At 40.4% G+C, this 20,026-nt stretch overlaps 1 protein-coding gene across 4 annotated transcripts in view; it reads right to left on the reverse strand.

Moving 5' to 3' along the window:
* The window catches only part of akap6 (A-kinase anchoring protein 6), a 418,819-nt gene extending 405,416 nt beyond the window's left edge, over positions 1-13,403 (reverse strand). For all 4 annotated transcript variants that reach the window (XM_087989959.1, XM_043697890.2, XM_043697891.2 and 1 more), the window contains exon 1: positions 13,341-13,403. The gene's annotated coding sequence lies outside the window, so the exon portion shown is untranslated. The remainder of the gene's footprint in view (positions 1-13,340) is intronic.
* Positions 13,404-20,026: the final 6,623 nt, after the last annotated feature.

Raw genomic sequence — 20,026 nt, forward strand, 5'->3', positions numbered from 1 at the left:
TCACTCAAGTTTGTGAGACATGATTTCCCACACACAAAGCCATGTTGACTATCCTTAATCAGTCCTTGCCTTTCCAAATACATGTACATCCTGTCCCTCAGGATTCCCTTCAACAACTTGCCCACCACCGAGGTCAGGCTCACCGGTCTTTAGTTCCCTGGCTTGTCTTTACTGCCCTTCTTAAACAGTGGCACCACGTTTGTCAACCTCCAGCCTTCCACCACCTCACCTGTGACTATCGATGATACAAATATCTCAGCAAGAGGCCCAGCAATCACTTCTCAAGCTTCCCACAGAGTTCTCGGGTACATCTGATCAGATCCTGGGGATTTATCCACCCTTACCCATTTCAAGTCATCCAGCACTTCCTCCTCTGTAATCTGGACATTTTGCAAGATGTCACCATCTATTTCCCTGCAGTCTATATCTTCCATATCCTTTTCCACAGTAAATACTGATGCAAAATATTCATTAAGTATCTCCCCCATTTTCTGTGACTCCACACAAAGGCCACCTTGCTGATCTTTGAGGGGCCCAATTCTCTCCCCAGTTACCCTTTTGTCCTTAATATATTTCTAAAAACTCTTTGGATTCTCTTTAACCCTATTTGCCAACGCGATCTCATGTCCCCTTTTTGCCCTCCTGATTTCCTTTTAAGTATACTCCTACTTCCTTCTTTTTCTGAACCAAACCCTTAATTTCTTTAGTCATCCAGCATTCCCTATACCTACCAGCCTTTCCTTTCACCCTAACAGGAATATACTTGCCCTGGATTCTCGTTATCTCATTTCTGATGGCTTCCCATTTTCCAGCCGTCTCTTTACCTGCGAACATCTGCCTCCAATCAGCTTTCAAAAGTTCTTGCCTAATACCGTCAAAAATGGCCTTTCTCCAATTTAGAACTTCAACTTTTAGATCTGGTCTATCTTTTTCCATCACTATTTTAAATCAAATAGAATTATGGTCGCTGGCCCACTGACACCTCAGTCACCTGCCCTGCCTTAGTTACCAAGAGTAGGTCAAGTTTTACACCTTCTCTAGTAGGTACATCCACATACTGAATCAGAAAATTGTCTTGTACACACTTAACAAATTCCTCTCCATCTAAACCTTTAACACTATGTCAGTCCCAGTCTATGTTTGGAAAGTTAAAATCCCCTACCATAACTACCCTATTATTCTTACAGACAGCTGAGATCTCCTTACAAGTTTGTTTCTCAATTTCCCTCTGATTATTAGGGGGTCTATAATACAATCCCAATAAGGTGAACATCCCTTTCTTATTTCTCAGTGCCACCCAAATAACTTCCCTGGATGTATTTCTGGGAATATCCTCCCTCAGCACAACTATAATGCTATCCCTTATCAAAAATGACCCTCCCCCTCCTCTCTTGCCTCCCTTTCTATCCTTCCGGTAGCATTTGTATCCTGGAACATTTAGCCCTGCCCATCCCCGAGCCATGTTTTCGTAATTGCTATGATATCCCAGTCCCATGTTTCTAGCCATGCCCTGAGTTCATCTGCCTTCCCTGTTAGGCCCCTTGCATTAAAATAAATGCAGTTTCATTTATTAATCCTACCTTGTCCCTGCCTGCCTTGACTGTTTGACTCACTTCTGTTCTCAGCTGTACCCGTCTCAGATTGATCTCTTTCCTCACTATCTCCCTGGGTCCCACCCCCCCATTTTACTAGTTTAAATCCTCCCGAGCAGTTCTAGCAAATTTCCCTGCCAGTATATTAGTCCCCTTCCAATTTAGGTGCAATCCGTCCTTCTTGTACAGGTCACTTCTACCCCAAAAGAGATTCCAATGATCCAAAAATGTGAATCCTTCTCCCATACACCAGCTCCTCAGCCATGCATTCATCTGCTCTATCCTCCTATTCCTGCCCTCACTAGCTCGTAGCACCGGGAGTAATCCAGATATTACTACCCTTGAGGACCTCCTTTTTAAATTTCTACCTAGCTTTCTGTAATCTCCCTTCAGAATCTCAACCTTTTCCCTTCCTATATCGTTGGTTCCAATGTGGACAATGACCTCCTGCTGGCCTCTCTCCCCCTTGAGAACATCCTTGATCCTGGCACCAGGGAAACAACACACCATTCTGCTTTTTCTCTGCTGGCCACAGAAACGTCTGTCTGTACCTCTGACTACAGAATCCCCTAACACAATTGATCTCTTGGAAGCTGACGTATCCCTTGTTGCATTAGAGCCAGTCTCAATACCAGAAACTTGGCTGTTCGTGCTACGTTCCCCTGTGAATTCATCACCCACTACATTTTCCAAAACAGCATACCTGTTTGGAATGGCTATAACCACAGAAGATTTCTGCCCTAGGTGCCTACCTCTCTTACCCATCCTGGAGTTAACCCATCTATGCGCCTGTATCTGAGACATTCCCCCCTTCCTATAACTGCCATCCATCACATACTGTTGCTGTTGCAAATTCCTCATCTCTTCTAACTGTCTCTCCAAACGATCCATTCAATCTGATAAGATTCGCACCCAACAGCATTTATGGCAGATATAATCCTCAGTAACCTTTAAACTCTCTTTAAACTCCCACATCTGACAAGAAGTACATATCACTCTATTAAAGGCCATTTTTTGCTCTTTCACAATCTACAGACCCAGAAAATAACACCGTCTTATTCCTCTACAAAACACTGCACCAGGTTAAATTAATAGTTATGGCTTGTATTTTAAGTTTAATCAAGAGACTTATCTCCAAAAACTTATCATCAAGAAATAACCCACTGTTGAAAATGTGTTGCTGGAAAAGCGCAGCAGGTCAGGCAGCATCCAAGGAACAGGAGAATCGACATTTCGGGCATAAGCCCTTCTTCAGGAATGAGGAAAGTGTGGCCAGCAGGCTAAAATAAAAGGTAGGGAGGAGGGACTTGGGGGAGAGGCGTTGGAAATGCGATAGGTGGAGGGAGGTCAAGGTGAGGGTGATAGGCCGGAGTGGGGTGGGGACAGAGAGGTCAGGAAGAAGATTGCAGGTTAGGAAGGTGGTGCTGAGTTCGAGGTATTTGACTGAGACAAGGTGGGGGGAGGGGAAATGAGGAAACTGGAGAAATCTGAGTTCATCCCTTGTGGTTGGAGGGTTCCCAGGCTGAAGATGAGACGCTCTTCCTCCAACCATCATGTTGCCATGGTCTGGCGATGGAGGAGTCCAAGGACCTGCATGTCCTTGGTGGAGTGGGAGGGGGAGTTGAAGTGTTGAGCCACAGGGTGGTTGGGTTGGTTGGTCCGGGTGTCCCAGAGGTGTTCTCTGAAAAGTTCCGCAAGTAGGCGGCCTGTCTCCCCAATATAGAGGAGGCCACATCGGGTGCAGCGGATGCAATAGATGATGTGTGTGGAGGTGCATGTGGCCTCCTCTATATTGGGGAGACAGGCCATATCCGCCACAAATTCGCTCCTCCCTACCTTTTATCTTAGCTTGCTGGACACACTTTCCTCATTCCTGAAGAAGGGCTTATGCCCGAAACGTCGATTCTCCTGTTCCTTGGATGCTGCCTGACCTGCTGCGCTTTTCCAGCAACACATTTTCAGCTCTGATCTCCAGCATCTGCAGCCCTCACTTTCTCCTCGAAGAAAATAACCCACTGTACTCACTACTGCAGCCTTTCTATTGGACAGACTTAAAACAACGATTAAATTATCTGATTCTGTGTTGTGAACTCCGCCAAACTGGTTCCTCCAAGATTAGTTGTGAAATTCACTGTTTGTTAATTCAAAATCATGATACAGAATGATAGGGAAACACTGTTTCCACTTGTGGAAGCATTGAGAACAAATGGGCACAGATTTAAGGCAATGGCAAAGGAAGCAATAGCAACACAATAAGGACATTTTCATGCAGTGAATAATTAGGATCAATTTGCTGCCTAAGACCGTAATGGAGGCAGGTTTAATCAAAGCATTCAACAGGAATTATTATCTTTGGAGAGAAGGTGGGCGAGCGGTACAAAATAAATTGCTTCCATAGAGAGTTGGTTCACACACAAAGGGCTGAATGGCCTTTTTCTGTACTAGCACAATCTGTGAATTTTCAGATAACATGGAGACAAGAGACAGAATCATGAAGACAGCAATCTTCATGATTCCAGCATTGAAATTAAGTGGAATTATAAACCTAGGTTATGTGTGGGAAGCAGTTACCGGCCTGTGGGCTTTCTGGAATACTGTATATAAGTTGGTGGCCAGAGGGCAGGTTTTCCATTAGTTTAAGCATGATGGGTGTGTTCTTGATGCTGGAGGGCCAATAGGAAGCTTTACAACATGGAAAAAGGCACACTTACTTTCAGGTCAGTGAGAGAGGGTGTCCCACAATGGAAGTCAGCTCTCCCCAATTTTTAAACCTTAAAATTTAAAAAAGCCTATGAGAATTGAGGCCCAATTTGGAAGAGGGCCTGCAGGCCTCACAATGGCTTGAAATTGCAGCTGCAATCAGGCAGGAGGGGATGACCTCAAGGTTGCCTGAAGCATTGGTCCTCTGACTGCCTGCAGCCATTGCACAGTTTCCCAAAAAAATTATATTCATCACCAAAGGTCTCTTTAATAAAAGTCAAAAATGGAACTTTGAATCAGGCATGTGTGAGTTCCAAATGCAATTCTGAACTATTACATGGACCTTGCACTGTTGGTTGGCGCTCACTGAAGTACTTCAAATTTTGAACTGCACTGGAATTCAACTGAGATAAAGCAAGCATGACCCAGAATGAACCATTAGTACAAGGCTGTCAACATCATCAAAGACCCCTCCCACCCTGAGAGAGAAGATCATCTTCTCTCTTCCATCAGGCAGAAAATGCAGAACCTTGAGTCCACATACCAATAGGTTCAAGAACAGTTTCTTCCCTGCTGTTATTAAACCACTGAATGGACCTCTCTAATTTCAAATCTAATGTTGATCTTGCTTTGGTGCAGCTCCTCTGCCGTAATCTTGCATGCCCTCCTCTGTCTAAACACCCTATGATCTGTTTGTCCTTGTATGTTATGATTTGCCTGTACTGCACACAAAACAAAACTTTTCACTTGTCAAAACTTTTAGGTACATGTGACAATAATAAATCAAATCAGAAAGAATCCTGAAGGACATTAACCAATGCCAAGAGGCCAAAAGTAAATAAACTATTTGGTGTTAGCTGCAGAAACTAGAAATACAATGTCAGCCATGTACAATGTCAAGTTATTGGAACAAAGAACATAGAACATTGCAGCACAGTACAGGCCCTTCGGCCCTCAATGTTGCACCAACCTGTGGAACCAATGTGAAGCCCATCTAACCTACATTATCCCATTTTCACCCATATGTCTATCCAATGACCATTTAAATCCCCATAAAGCTTGTGAATCTACTACTGTTGCAGGCAGGGCATTCCACGCCCCGACTACTCTCTGAGTACAGAAACTACCTCTGACATCTGTCCTTTATCTATCAATCCTCAATTTAAAGCTATGTCCCCTCATGCTAGCCATCACCATCTAAGGAAAAAAGCTCTCACTATCTACCCTAACTAACCCTCTGATTATCTTGTATGTCTCAATTAAGTCAGTTCTCAACCTTCTCTCTAACGAAAACAGCCTCAAGTCCCTCAGCTTGTCCTCATCAGACCTTCCCTCCATACCAGGCAACATCCTCGTAAATCTCCTCTGAACCCTCTCCAAAGCTTCCACATCCTTCCTATAACGCAATAACCAGAACTGCACGCAATACTCCAAGTGCAGCCGCACCAGAGTTTTGTACAGCTGCAGCATGATCTTTTGACTCCGAAACTCAACCCCTCTACCAATAAAAGCTAATGCACCACCTTCTTAACAACTATATCAACCTGGTGGCAACTTTAAGGGATCTATGTACATGGACACCAAGATGTCTCTGCTGTTCCTATTGTTCCTTCCAAAGTGAATCATCTCACACTTTTCTGCATTAAATTCCATTTGCTACCTCTCAGCCCAGCTCTGCAGCTTATCTATGTTCCTCTGTAACCTGTAACATCTTTCAACACTATCCACAACTCTACCGACCTTAGTGTCATCTGCACATTTACTAATCCATCCTCTTACTCTCTCATCCAGGTCATTTATAAAAATGACAAATAGCAGTGGCCCCAAAACAGGTCCTTGTGGTACACCACTAGTAACTGAAACTCCAGGATGAATATTTCCCATCAAGCATCCCACCCTCTGTCTTCTTTCAGCTGGCCAACTTCTTATCCAAACCGCTACATCATCCTCAATCCCATGCCTCCGTATTTTGTGCAATAAAGCCTACCGTAGGAACCTCATTAAACGTCTTACTGAAATCCCTATACACCACATCAACCACTTTACCCTCATCCACCTGTTTGGTTACCATCTCAAAGAACTCAATAAGGCTTGTGAGACACAACCTACCGTTCACAAAACCATGTTGATAATCCCTAATCAACGTATTCCTGTCCAGATGATTATAAATCTGACCTCTTGTAACCTTTTCCAACACTTTACCCGCAACAGAAGTAAGGCTTACTGGTCTATAATTACCAGGTTTGTCTCTAATCCCCTTCTTGAAAAAGGGAACAACATTTGCTATCCCCCAGCCTTCTGGCGTCATTCCTGTAGACAATGAGGACATAAAGATCAAAGCCAAAGGCTCAGTAACCTCCTCTCTGGCTTCCCAGAGAATTCTAGGATAAATCCAATCCAGCCTAGGGGACTTATTTATTTTCATACTTTGTTATATCTTTAATAAATCAGTTTTGATTCTGTTCCATAAAGATTCCTTGAAGATAGCTTACCAGAATATTAATGAATTTTCGATTAAAAAAACCAAAAGAATTGCAGTTGCTAGAAATCTGAAACAAAAACAGAAATTCCTTGAAAACGTCAGCAAGTCTGACAGCATCTGTGGAGAGAAATCATAGTTAACTGATAGGACCTGCTGAGATTTTCCATAAATTTCTGTTTTTATTATCAAATCTTAATCTGTTCATTATCAGGAATGTCTTATGTAATTTTTGTTCACCTACAGGGGAATGATTAAGTTGACCAGACGAATAATTCTGTGCTGTGATTAATTTATATGAGTCAGTTTAGAAATGGCAAGACATAGGAACTTCAGTACAAACCAAGAAAATAGAGTTAGATCTTCTTTTTGAAGAGAACTATCCAGTTCTGTAATGGCCAGAATATGTAAAGTAAATGAACTCACGATGGCCATGAGAAGGGATCCTGAGTGAGTTTCTGCAAATGTAAGGCATTGATTTAAAGAGAGTAGATAGGTTCAGAATGAGGAATGATATTCAATCTATTGGTTTTGGAGAGGTATTTCCCAAAACCTTTTTCCTAAATTGGCCTGTTTCTCTCTTTGTTCTAATGCCTTTCCAAAGAGGTTGTGTAAATGGGAGTAGTGATCTGAAAGAATTTGAAAGTGGCACCATGATTGATAGGCTGGTCAACTACTTGGTGTTTTCACATATGAATGGAAACAAAAACACTGATAGGAAGGCAAACAATAATTTCCTTGAATAATATAAATGTCCAACTGTCACCCAAACTTTATTAATACAAATTCAATACAATTTTTCTTATACCTATTTTATTTAAATGCCTTCTTCTATCCTCCACTCCTTTAAAGCGGTTTCGGAGCTTCACTGTATTAAAGATGCTATGTAGGTGAAAATTGTTGTTGTTGTTATCGAACCTTTGATAATGATAGTGAGGTTTTATAGTTACGTTGCAGCAAATATTTAAAATGCTGAATCTAGTAGTTGATTCAACAATTGCTGCACATACAAGAATAAACTTTATGTCCACAGATAATGGTTTGAAGAGCTATCCACCACAAAAATAACACATACCAGCCAGGTCATGACATCCCTCCCCCAAATTTCCCATAATGCAACTGTTAGTTGTTCAAAGCTGTTACAGGCCATGAAACCTGAATGAACTTTTTAAATATACCTGGCAATCTGCAATTATTTCTTAAATATGTAAATTAGTTGCAACATTTTCAGCATGCATTGACAAATAATGAGACCCACACACCACCTGGTTGGGAGTTATAAGCCACTTGCTAAGCCAGTAACTGAAAATGTCATTATGGATTTACAAAGGGAACCACAGCTTCTAAAAAATGATTACAAACTATAAAGCTGCATTACTCACTGAGAATATTTTCTCTAATGTGAGCTAGACTCATCCTCTACACATGTGTTTGTAGCCTTTAAAAAAGTCAGTATGCTTTGCACCTATTTGTTCAGTAAAGTGAAAGACCCACATCTTGGACCAGTAATAGCAACAATACTTTCAATTTTCACCATTATTACTCTACTGAAACTGATGGCAACTTTGTAAATCCACAAATGCACAGAATTGTGTCAAAATCCAGAAGTGATTAACAGTGATTCTACATTTTTCCAAAGAATGCATTGTGAGGAAATTAATTGGATTGATGAGAACTTCTAGTATTATGCTATTAGTATCATTTAAAACCCCTTGAACAAGTTGAACCTTCTTGAAAAGGGATTGGTTCACAAACAGGAAATAGAACAATGGCTAATTAGATCATTTTCAGGTTGGCAAAATAACTAGTGAAGTGACAACTAGTTTAGTGTGAGGCTGCAATTGTTTACAAACTAGTTTAATGATTTAGATTAAGGGACTAAATCATTAGCCAAATTTGCTGATTTAAATAAGAGAGCAAGTTGTGAGAAAGCTAGAAAGAATCTACACAGATTAAGTGAGTGGGCAAATTATTGGCAGATGGATTATAAAGTGGGAGATTGTGAAGTTGTCAACTTTGGCAGAATAATAGAAAAGTTGAATATAATTTAATATTACAGAATTCTGTGGTACAGAGTGAATCTGGATCTCTACAAATCAATCACAAAAGGTTAATAGGTAGCAACAAATAATTAAGAATGTAAATGGTATATGAGCCTTTTTTATAAGGGGATTGAGTGTGCAAGTAGGGAAACCTTATTGCAATTGTACATTTAAGATGGAGATGTGGAGGAATTTCTTTTCTACAGGGGTAGTTAATTTTTGCAAATCTCCAACCCAGAGAGCTATAGAGACTGTATCATTGAATATATTCAAAACTGAGTTTAACAGATTACAAAGGAGTCAAGTATTCAGAGGGGAAGACAGGACAATGGACTTAAAGCCATGATCAGATTAACCATGATCTTAGTAAATGGCTGAGTCATGCAGATATATTTTTAGGTCCTTCATAATTAACATCATTTTAAAATGTATTAAGAAACTACCAAACTTGCAAATTTGCTTTTCTGTGAAAATAGTCACCATATTAAACTTTGGAATGCTACCTTCTACTCTTTCTTCATTGTTTTAACCAGTTCAATAAAGAACCTTTTCCCACGTGACAAAGAGACAAACTGAGAGCATTACCTATACTTTCAAAAAATACTCTCCAATTTCTTGTGCAATTAGCACGTTTTCTGTTTAATTTCAAATTAGCAACATCCATATATTTTCTTCTCCTTGGTACTTCAAAGTGATCCTTCTCTGATTTCTTAATCTTCTCCTATTCAAATTTCTTCCAAACAAAGGTCGATTTGTAGTTCTCAAGACTCTCAACCAGCCCCCTTCCACCTTGTTTATTTTCCATTCACTTTTCTAAGTATTCTTGTCAGTTGCTAATATCTATATAGCATGTGGCCACTTTTTGTAATGAGGTGAATCAATGATGAAGGCAGAGTGGTCGACATTATCCAAATGGAATTTCAGCAAGGCTTTTGACAAGGTTCACATTGTAAACTGGTTAGCAAGATTAGATTACATGGAATCCAGGAGAAACTAGCCAATTGGACACAAAATTGCCTTAAAGGTAGGAGACAGAGTGTGGTGGTAAAGGGTTGTTTTTTGGATTGGAGGCCTGTGACAGTGGTGTTCTGCAAGGATTGGTGCTGGGTCCACTGCTTTTTGTCATTTATGTAAATGATTTGGAAGTGAATATGGAGGTATGGTTAGTAAGTTTTCAGATGATACCAAAATTGATGATGTAAAGAACAGCGAAGAAGCTTACCTCAGAGTATAACGGGACCTTGATCAGATGGACCAAAGAACTGAGGAGTGGCAGATGGAGTTGAATTTAGATAAATGTGAGGTGTTGCAATTTGTTAAGGCAAACCAAGGCAGGACTTATATGGTTAATGGTAGAGCCACTGGGGAGTGTTGCTGAACAAAGAGACAAGGAGTGCAGGTGTATAGTTCTTTAAAAGTGGAGTCACAGGTAGACAGGGTGATGAAGAAGGTGTTTGCCATGTTTGTCTTCATTGGTCAGTGCATGGAGTATAGGAGTTGTGGCTATAGAGGACATTGGCTAGGCTACTTTTAGAATTTTGCATTTGATTCTGGTCTCCCTGCTATGGGAAAGATGTTAAATTTGAAAGAGTTCAGAAAAGATTCAGAAGGATGTTGCTGTAATTGGAGAATTTGAGCTTTTGGGAGAGGGTGAATAGTCTGGAGCATTTTTCCCTGGAGCATTGGAAAATGAGGGGTGACCTTGTAGAGGTTTATAAAATCATGAGAGGCTTGGATAGGATGAATAGCCAAGGTCTTCTTTTCCAGGTTGGGGAGTTCAAAATATGAGGACATACATTTAAGGTGAGGGAGGAAAGATTTAAAAGGGACCTGAGGGGCAACCTTTTCGCGCAGAGGGTGGTGCGTCTATGGAACAAACTGCCAGAGGAAGTGGTGGAGGCTGGTATAATTACAACATTTAAGAGGCATCTGAAAAGGTACATGAAAAGGAAAGGTTTAGAGAGAAATGGGCCAAATGCTAGCAAATGGGATTAAGTCAGATTGGGATGTTTGGTCAGGGCAAATAAGTTTTCCAGAAGGGTCTGTTTTTGTGTCAGATAATTTTATGACTCTATGCCACTACTGCTTTTGGTTTTGTACAAACAGCAAATTCTGCCTGAAATGTGCTAAATAATCAATGTGAATGAATTACATATTAATGGAAACTGATAAGACATATGGCATGTTCAAGCAGGAGCAATCATTTACCAACAATCTATGGTCATGAGGCCTCATTAATGTGATTTAATGTATAATGAATCATCATTTCCTTTCAAGAAAAAAGTGATGCAATTTCTACAGAGAAAGGGGATAGATGGATCTTGTGAGATCACTGGAAGATGCTAGAGGTTAGTATTGTTGAATAGCAGTTTTGTTCGACCATATGGTTTCTTCTTCTTCCCCAAATCCCTCAGCTTCCTCCTAAACATTTAAATAGGTGTGTCCTAAATGACATGTTGCTCAACATGGCACAACACATCCATTTCCCAAAGACCACACCTAAGACATTTAAACTCAAACTCAAAACAAATCTCTTATCTATTGCACATCATCTCATAAATCATATCCTTAACAATGCACCTCACCTAACACACAATATTCCTCATCTATTGCAAAATATGTTTTATCGAATGCATTTCTGACCCAAAATAATGAATATGCTTAATATAACTTGGACCCATTTTCTGACAGATTTTTCAGATCAGGTATAGATTAACTGACCATTTGGCTATTTTCCCAAATATGGCAAAATATTATGAGCTTTGTGATATATTAATTGGACTTCATATTGTAATTTCACAACTTGTCATGACTATTTACTGCTTTTATTTTCAATAATTCATTAAGCATCCTTTAAAATAATTCTCAACAAATTTATATACACATTTTATAATATGTTTCCTTGTGGCCTCACCTACTATATTTCGCAATTCTGTCAGTAATCTGAGCCCAATGAATACATGCTTGAGTAAGTTAATAATCCTCATCCTTAATAAGATATAAAAGCTGCACTGTAAAGATATTTAAAGAAATAATTATTCTATTGAACAGATATTTTCTATATCAATGCTTTATCAATTTATATTTAAAACTGTTGAATAATTTTATTCTAATCAGCAATTCCTTTTACAAGTTGCTCCATTTTACTGAGACTGTGCAGGTTTCAGATGTGACCCAACCCAGCCCTAGCTAGCTCGGCAAACAGCTTGACAAATGAGGCAGTCCAAATCCAAGCATAGATCCCTAGTGGTTAACTTAGAGGCTGCATTTGCAGCACAGAGCCTCAGCTGTCTTCTCAGACATTTCTCTCTTCTCAGCAGCAACCGCATGACAACCACAATCTGAGGCTGTGGCCAGCTCCCCTTAATTTATAACTCTTACATTATTTGCAATCAAGCAGAATTGCAAATAAGCACCGCCTATTGGCATACACAATACACTTTAAAAAGCTTTTAAAGTCAAAGATCATCTTTCCCATATCTATATTTTTATGGACATATATGTCCAACAGTCTGAAATCTGGTTAAGTAGTGACATATGATTTGTGATCAGACTGATTAAAAATTTCAGCATAACACAGAAGGTACCGATGAACAAAAAAATAATTAAATCACTCAAGCGTCCACTCCTGCCCTAATCACATGAGTCCTAAAGGCCAGTATAATACACATTTAGTACCTGTCTTTAGAAGCATATCATAAAATATTGAATGTCTTATATTTCACAAAATGTCACTTAAGACGAAAAGATATGCTTTCTTTTCACATTGCACATTATTATAATGAACACTTTACACACACACACATCTTACAGAATAAAATAAAAAAAATTCTAATATATAGTTTAACACAGACAATTCAGAAAATAATTATAACATGAATATTTAACCACCACAGAATTACTGTTATCACATAGATTTTTAACTTACTGGATATATTGTAATTTATATTAACATAATCTGCAAAAAGTCTTTAAACATTAATGTAAAGAAAGGCTAGCTTAAGGCTAAAGCCAAATAAGAATTAAGTTGCTGGCTGCAGGATAAATTTACAACAATCAACAGCACTTTCAATATAACACTCAGCTGTTTGATTTTTGGAAAGCTTATGCCTACACATTGCTCCCTATAATGAACAATGTACGATATTATAAGAGTATGAAAACACACAATTATTTGTGGCATTAATGAAGCATTGTTAGATTGTGCAACATTCTCAGCTTTATTATTTTATGTTTTGTCAAACTAGTTGAGGTAGATTTTCCAATAATGTAAGAAAAAAAGTGAAAAAAAACAAGTTGAGAAGGCTTGAGTTTGTACATTAGGAGTCGAGGCCTTCATCTTATTCCCATCTGCAGAATACAGTCTATTGATGCGGCAGCCTCCCTCGCAAGATTTGAATAATACCAAACACAAAGAAAAAATCTCTGGAGGCGTTTCTGCCACAGCACATTGGAGTTCAATTCTGAAGTCTGAGACAATTACCAATTGTTAGTTTTTAAAAGAAATCCTCGTGGCAAAGAACTTACCATTTCCTTTTATACCATTTTTCCTTCGGTTTATTCGTCGCTCTAAGGATGCGCTAGGAGGTGTCTCATTTGACCTGCTGCATGCTGCTATGACATCAGTCAGATGATACAGTTCATTATGGGAAAGACTACTGTTGCTATGGAAACTGAGATGTGATGTGAATTTTTACTGCAAGCCCATTGGCACGTACCACAGTAAGGGACCACCTTGTTCTATAAGACTTTGGCTCGGTTTCTATAATAGGGGAAACTGAGAGAGAACTGCCTTACAATGCAACTCTTTCTGCAAGTCAGAACATTTCACTTGTAACATGGAGTATTTACAGTAAAAAAGCAATATAGTAATAACAATAGGAAATGTGCCTCCTTGGAAACACATAAGAAAGAGAAAGAATTTTGATATAGTAATAAAAGTATTTGATTAATTAATACAATCTAAACTGATTTCCATGACTTGAGGGGTACATTTTAACTTTTTCCACTGCTGGGACACTAGCACAAGTGATTTGATTGCTTGTCATACACATAGGTAAGAAATCTGGCGGGGCTTATAAGAGAGGCAACCAATTGATGGTGGACCAAAAGTGGCATTTCATTCGGAATGCACTACCTGATAGGATGATGCATCAATTGTAGCCTGTAAAAAGGAATTCTATAAACTCTTCAACAAAATACTTATACTGATGTAAGGAAAGAGCACATGAGTCGGACTAACTGGATTAGTCTAGAAAACAATTGGTGCAAACAGACTGGCCAAATGATTTCTTTCTATGCTGTGCTACATTGTGGTTGTCACATTTAATGATTTACTTCAGTACTCTGATCACTGGTATCCCGAAAGAGATCTTCTACTCGGTGGTTTGCTTCAAGCAATCATCCCTTAATATACATAACAAAGCTGCGTAGCAGATAAAAGGCCTCCAAGAACAATTTTCATTGATAAATCGATGGGCCCAATCGTGCATGAGGAGAGGCATCAAAATTGAAAGTTTAGTGTTATTATTTTGAATCAAGAAGAGCAGAGGTGCCCCTTCAGATTCACTAGAATACTGACAGAAGACTATTCTCCATTAGAAATGAGGACACTGACCAGGAAGGAAATGTGACACATCCTGGCTGAGGCTGTTGTAACATTCAGCAGCTTTACTGCCATATGAAGATATTCTCGAGCTTGACTTGTGATACCCACTATCAATTTTGCCTATGCATTCTGTCTGATAGAGGATGTTGGAGTACTTCTGCCAGATTTTTACTTGCATATTTTGTATTATTCGGAATTTCCACTTTATTATTATGTTTAGTTTTTTTCTGTACCATAAGACATAGGAGTGGAAGTAAGGCCATTTGGCCCATCAAGTCCACTCCACCATTTAAGCATGGCTGATGAGCATTTCAACTCCACTTACCCGCACTCTCCCCATAGTCCTTAATTCATTGTTTCTATTAGATCTCCCCTCAACCTTCCAAACTCTAATGAATACAATCCCAGGATCCTCAGCCATTCATCGTATATTAGGCCTATCATCCCAGGGGTCATCCGTGTGAATCTCCACTGGACACGCTCCAGTGCCAATATGTCCTTCCTGAGGTGTGGGGCCCAAAATTGGACACATTATTCCAAATGGGGCCTAACTAGAGCTTTATAAAGTCTCAGAAGCATATCGCTGCTTTTATATTCCAACCCTCTTGAGATAAATGACAACATTACATTCGCTTTCTTAATCATAGACTCAACCTACAAGTCAACTTTTAGAGAATCCTGGACTAGCACTCCCAGATCCCTTTGTACTTCAGCTTTATGAATTTTCTCACCATTTAGAAAATAGCCCATGCCTGTATTCTTTTTTCCAAAGTGCAAGACCCCACATTCCCCTATCTATTTTGCATGTTTTATATGATTTTTTATATTTTTTGTGTTTTAAATGTTGTGTCACTTTCTTTGACATATTTTAGATATCTTCAAGTTGTTACAAGATAATTCAACAGTGGGTCCAGTTGATTTGAAAGGTAATTTTGGCCCAGATTTTCAAGTTTCCAGATAATCAAGGTTGATTGTACCCTGCATGGTATATGTCAAAGCCCTCAGAACTCCTAATGCATAGACTATGTGATAGTTGCACTGGAAATTAAATTTCCATTTTGCAATTACTCAGCATTTGCTATCTGGAAGCCTCCAAAAACATTCCCAATTCTGACTTAGGGTCGTGGACTTCAGAAGGCAATACCTCCTTACATTAATAGCGAGTCAAGAAATGTTTAAAGATTAAAACCTGTTCTCACTTCTGACTAATTGTAAAACTAATCCCCTCTCAAGTCATCAGAAGACAGTAATCACTCACACTAACCCATCTATCACGCATATCAATGACTCTCACTGAAACACTGGACCCCAGACACCTGCACATGCACTCACCCTGAACACGAAGTGACTTCCACACCAACACCCCTCACCTTTCAAGACAGCCAATTCTCTCATTTACGTACCTGCCACCCTAACCCCTCACGCACCTGTAATCTTGCCTTACTAACCCCTTACCCACATGCCACCCTATCTCCTTGCCTGTTTACCCGCCCCACTACTCTTTCTCTCTCATTTACTTTCACATACTTAGTAGTTGTCAAATTCATCCGTGCTGAAACCAAGACTCTTGTGTGTAAGGCAGCCATCCTTCTAACTCTTCTACATGGCACCAAAGATTGGACTAAGCGTAGGTGCTATCTCAAGGCTTCGTAAAGTACCATCAACATTGTTTCAGACTGATTCGCTGCATCACCTGGAGTACAGGCGTACTAACATGAGCATCCTTGATGCAGCCAATAGCACCAGCATTGAGGCTGTGATCATCCAAAACCAACTCTGCTGGGCTGACCACTTGCTTAGGATGCCTGAGTTCTGACTACCAAAGCAAATCTTCTTTGCCCAGCTCAAGGAAGCCACTTGATTGAGAGGAGGACCAAAGAAGCGTTTCAATGACTCCCTGAAAAAATATAGCTTAGAGGTCAACACATGGGAGACCCTTGTTCAGAAGAAACTGACTTGTAGGAAACTCCACAATGAAGGTCATAGTTCCTTGAACACCTGCTGGCAAGAGGAAGTATGGAAAAGGAACCTGAAAAAGGGGTGTTAGCAATCTCAAGGTGAAGGACCAACTCCACCTCACAGAAACACCTGTCAAATGTGTGGTCAGAGATGCAGCGGTAGGATCAGGTTCACTGGCCACACAAGGACCCAAAGAATCCAGTACCAGGGATATCGAATTTCCTAAGTGACTGTAGATGATGAGTTGTCAAAGAGTCTTTCATAGCTTTAATCTGTGATTGTTGCTGTAAAAAGAGGGTGTGGTTTCTACAACGAGCCATTGTGATGCTGCCTGCATGGTTTGCTGGACCATGATGAATCTTGCATGACTCATCCAGCCAGAAGAATCCTGGAAAAGTAATTATGGCAACATTTATGTCCTGATCTGGAACAGACATTGGAATTCAAACCCAGATCAGAAGATTCAAGCCATGTCTATCGTGGAATACTTTACTAAATCCTCAGTGTCAAGCAAAGATCACATGTCATATAGTTGAAATCCACAAATGAATTTGATAACTCGAGTTGTTACAGCTGTAACAGGATAAATGAGTGGATAATCAATCATTACTTCATAAGTTGCACCATTTGTATAAACGTTTAAATTCAAATGGCCAATTATCTCCCTTTCGTCCTGCCATTCAGAATAAAATAGACTTTCATCAAGCTTCTTTAATGAACTTATAATCAATTTATTATTTAAAACTCTCATTTGCCCTAAATAAGCTTTGCACGTAAATGAATCAATTAGAAAACATGGGTGATTTACTGGTGATGGTTATTAGGTGAAAAACTACCATGGTTGATTTGTGATGCAAAAAAGAAATTCGATTGTGCAACACAGCACTGATGGATATAAAAAGAAAGTAAAACTCATAGAATTATAGAATTATACTGAACAGAAGGAAGCCATTCAACCCATTGTGTTTGTACAGCTCTTGAAAGAGCTACCCAGCTACTCCCACTCTCCAGCCCTATATCTGCAGCCTGCTAAATTTGCCACTTTTAAAATATGTGACCAAACTGATCAACATCTAGGCTATTATCTGGAATTAGAACAATATCCACTTTTAATCTGAAAAGAGACACACTCATAACACAAAGGGTTTACTCTGTTGTGATGATATTTTAAAACAGCAAAAGAAAATCACCCTTATTGACCAATGTTTGAAAACTAAAAGATAGAATTTGATGAATTTTCACACTCCACTGGATTTCTCATTGAAGAAGTAGAACTATGGAAGGTCTTCCAAACAAAGCTTCAGGCTGGATAGAAATCAAAGCCTTTGGATACTGGTCACAGTTCAGCTTTTGTGAAACAAAAACTAAGTCCAGATTTATGCAAACATTAGCATGGGAGCCTGATTAAAAGTGAAAAAGAAACCATCTCTTACCTCCCCAAAAGCATTGCTAGGCCATTTTTCAGTCATTTGACTTTCTTTAATTAGCATGTGCATCATAGTCCAAAGTGGCTCAGTGGTTGGCACTGCTGATCACAGCACGAGGGACCTCGGTTCGAATCCAGCCTCAGGTGACTGTCTGTGTGGAGTTTGCACATTCTCACCTGTGTCTGCGTTGATTTCCTCTGGGTGCTCTCGTTTCCTCCCACAGTCTAAAGATGTGCAGGTTAGGTGAATTGGCCATGCTAAACTGCCCATAGTGTTAGGTGCATTAGTCAGACGGAAATGGGTCTGGGTGGGTTACTTTTCGGAGGGTCGGTGTGGCCTTAGAGTCATAGAAATGTACAGCATGGAAACAGACCCTTCGGTCCAACCCCTCCATGCCAACCAGATATCCCAACCCAATCTAGTCCCACCTGCCGGCACCCAGCCCATATCCCTCCAAACCCTTCCTATTCATATACCCATCCAAATGCCTCTTAAATGTTGCAATTGTACCAGCCTCCACCACATCCTCTGGCAGCTCATTCTATACACGTACCACCCTCTGCGTGAAAAAGTTGCCCCTTAAGTCTCTTTTATATCTTTCCCCTCTCACCCTAAACCTATGCCCTCTAGTTCTGGACTCCCCGACCCCAGGGAAAAGACTTTGCCTATTTACCCTATCCATGCCCCTCATAATTTTGTAAACCTCTATAAGGCCACCCCTCAGCCTCCGACGCTCCAGGGAAAACAGCCCCAGCCTGTTCAGCCTCTCCCTGTAGCTCAGATCCTCCAACTGTGGCAACATCCTTGTAAATCTTTTCTGAACCCTTTCAAGTTTCACAACATCTTTCCAATAGGAAGGAGACCAGAATTGCTTGCAATGTTCCAACAGTGGCCTAACCAATGTCCTGTACAGCCGCAACATGACCTCCCAACTCCTGTACTCAATACTCTGACCAATAAAGGAAAGCATACCAAACGTCTTCTTCACGATCCTATCTACCTGCGACTCCACTTTCAAGGAGCTATGAACCTGCACTCCAAGGTCTCTTTGTTCAGCAACACTCCCGAGGACCTTACCATTAAGTGTATAAGTCCTGCTAAGATTTGCTTTCCCAAAATGCAGCACTTCGCATTTAGCTGAATTAAACTCCATCTGCCACTTCTCAGCCCATTGGCCCATCTGGTCAGGATCCTGTTGGAATCTGAGGTAACCCTCTTTGCTGTCCACTACACCTCCAATATTAGTGTCATCTGCAAACTTACTAACTGTACCTCTTATGCTCGCATCCAAATCATTTATGTAAATGACAAAAAGTAGAGGGGCCAGCACCGATCCTTGTGGCACTCCACTGGTCACAGGCCTCCAGTCTGAAAAACAACCCTCCACCGCCACCCTCTGTCTTCTACCTTTGACCCAGTTCTGTATCCAAATGGCTAGTTCTCCCTGTATTCCATGAGATCTAACCTTGCTAATCAGTCTCCCATGGGGAACCTCGTCGAATGCCTTACTGACGTCCATATAGATCACATCTACCACTCTGCCCTCATCAATTCACTTTGTTACTTCTTCAAAAAACGCAATCAAGTTTGTGAGACATGATTTCCCACACACAAAGCCCTTGCCTTTCCAAATACATGTACATCCTGTCCCTCAGGATTCCCTCCAACAACTTGCCCACCACCGAGGTCAGGCTCACTGGTCTATAGTTCCCTGGCTTGTCCTTACCACCCTTCTTAAACAGTGGCACCACGTTTGCCAACCTCCAGTCTTCCGGCACTTCACCTGTGACTATCAATGATACAAATATCTCAGCAAGAGGCCCAGCAATCACTTCTCTAGCTTCCCACAGAGTTCTCGGGTATACCTGATCAGGTCCTGGGGATTTATCCACCTTTAACCGTTTCAAGACATCCAGCACTTCCTCCTCTGTAATCTGGACATTTTGCAAGATGTCACCATCTATTTCCCTACAGTCTATATCTTCCATATCCTTTTCCACAGTGAATACTGATGCAAAATACTCATTTAGTATCTCCCCCATTTTCTGTGGCTCCACACAAAGGCCGCCTTGCTGATCTTTGAGGGACCCTATTCTCTCCCTAGTTACCCTTTTGTCCTTAATGACTTGTTGGGCCAAATGGCCTGTTCCCACACTGTAATCTAATTATGCAGTTCACCTCACTTACATGGGTTCCTTGAAAACCCTTTCTAATCCAGA

The sequence above is a fragment of the Chiloscyllium plagiosum genome, unplaced genomic scaffold, assembly GCF_037043375.1.
Source record: "Chiloscyllium plagiosum isolate Xiang-an unplaced genomic scaffold, Cpla_swu_hap1 HiC_scaffold_8, whole genome shotgun sequence".
In the NCBI taxonomy this organism is placed as follows: domain Eukaryota; kingdom Metazoa; phylum Chordata; class Chondrichthyes; order Orectolobiformes; family Hemiscylliidae; genus Chiloscyllium; species Chiloscyllium plagiosum.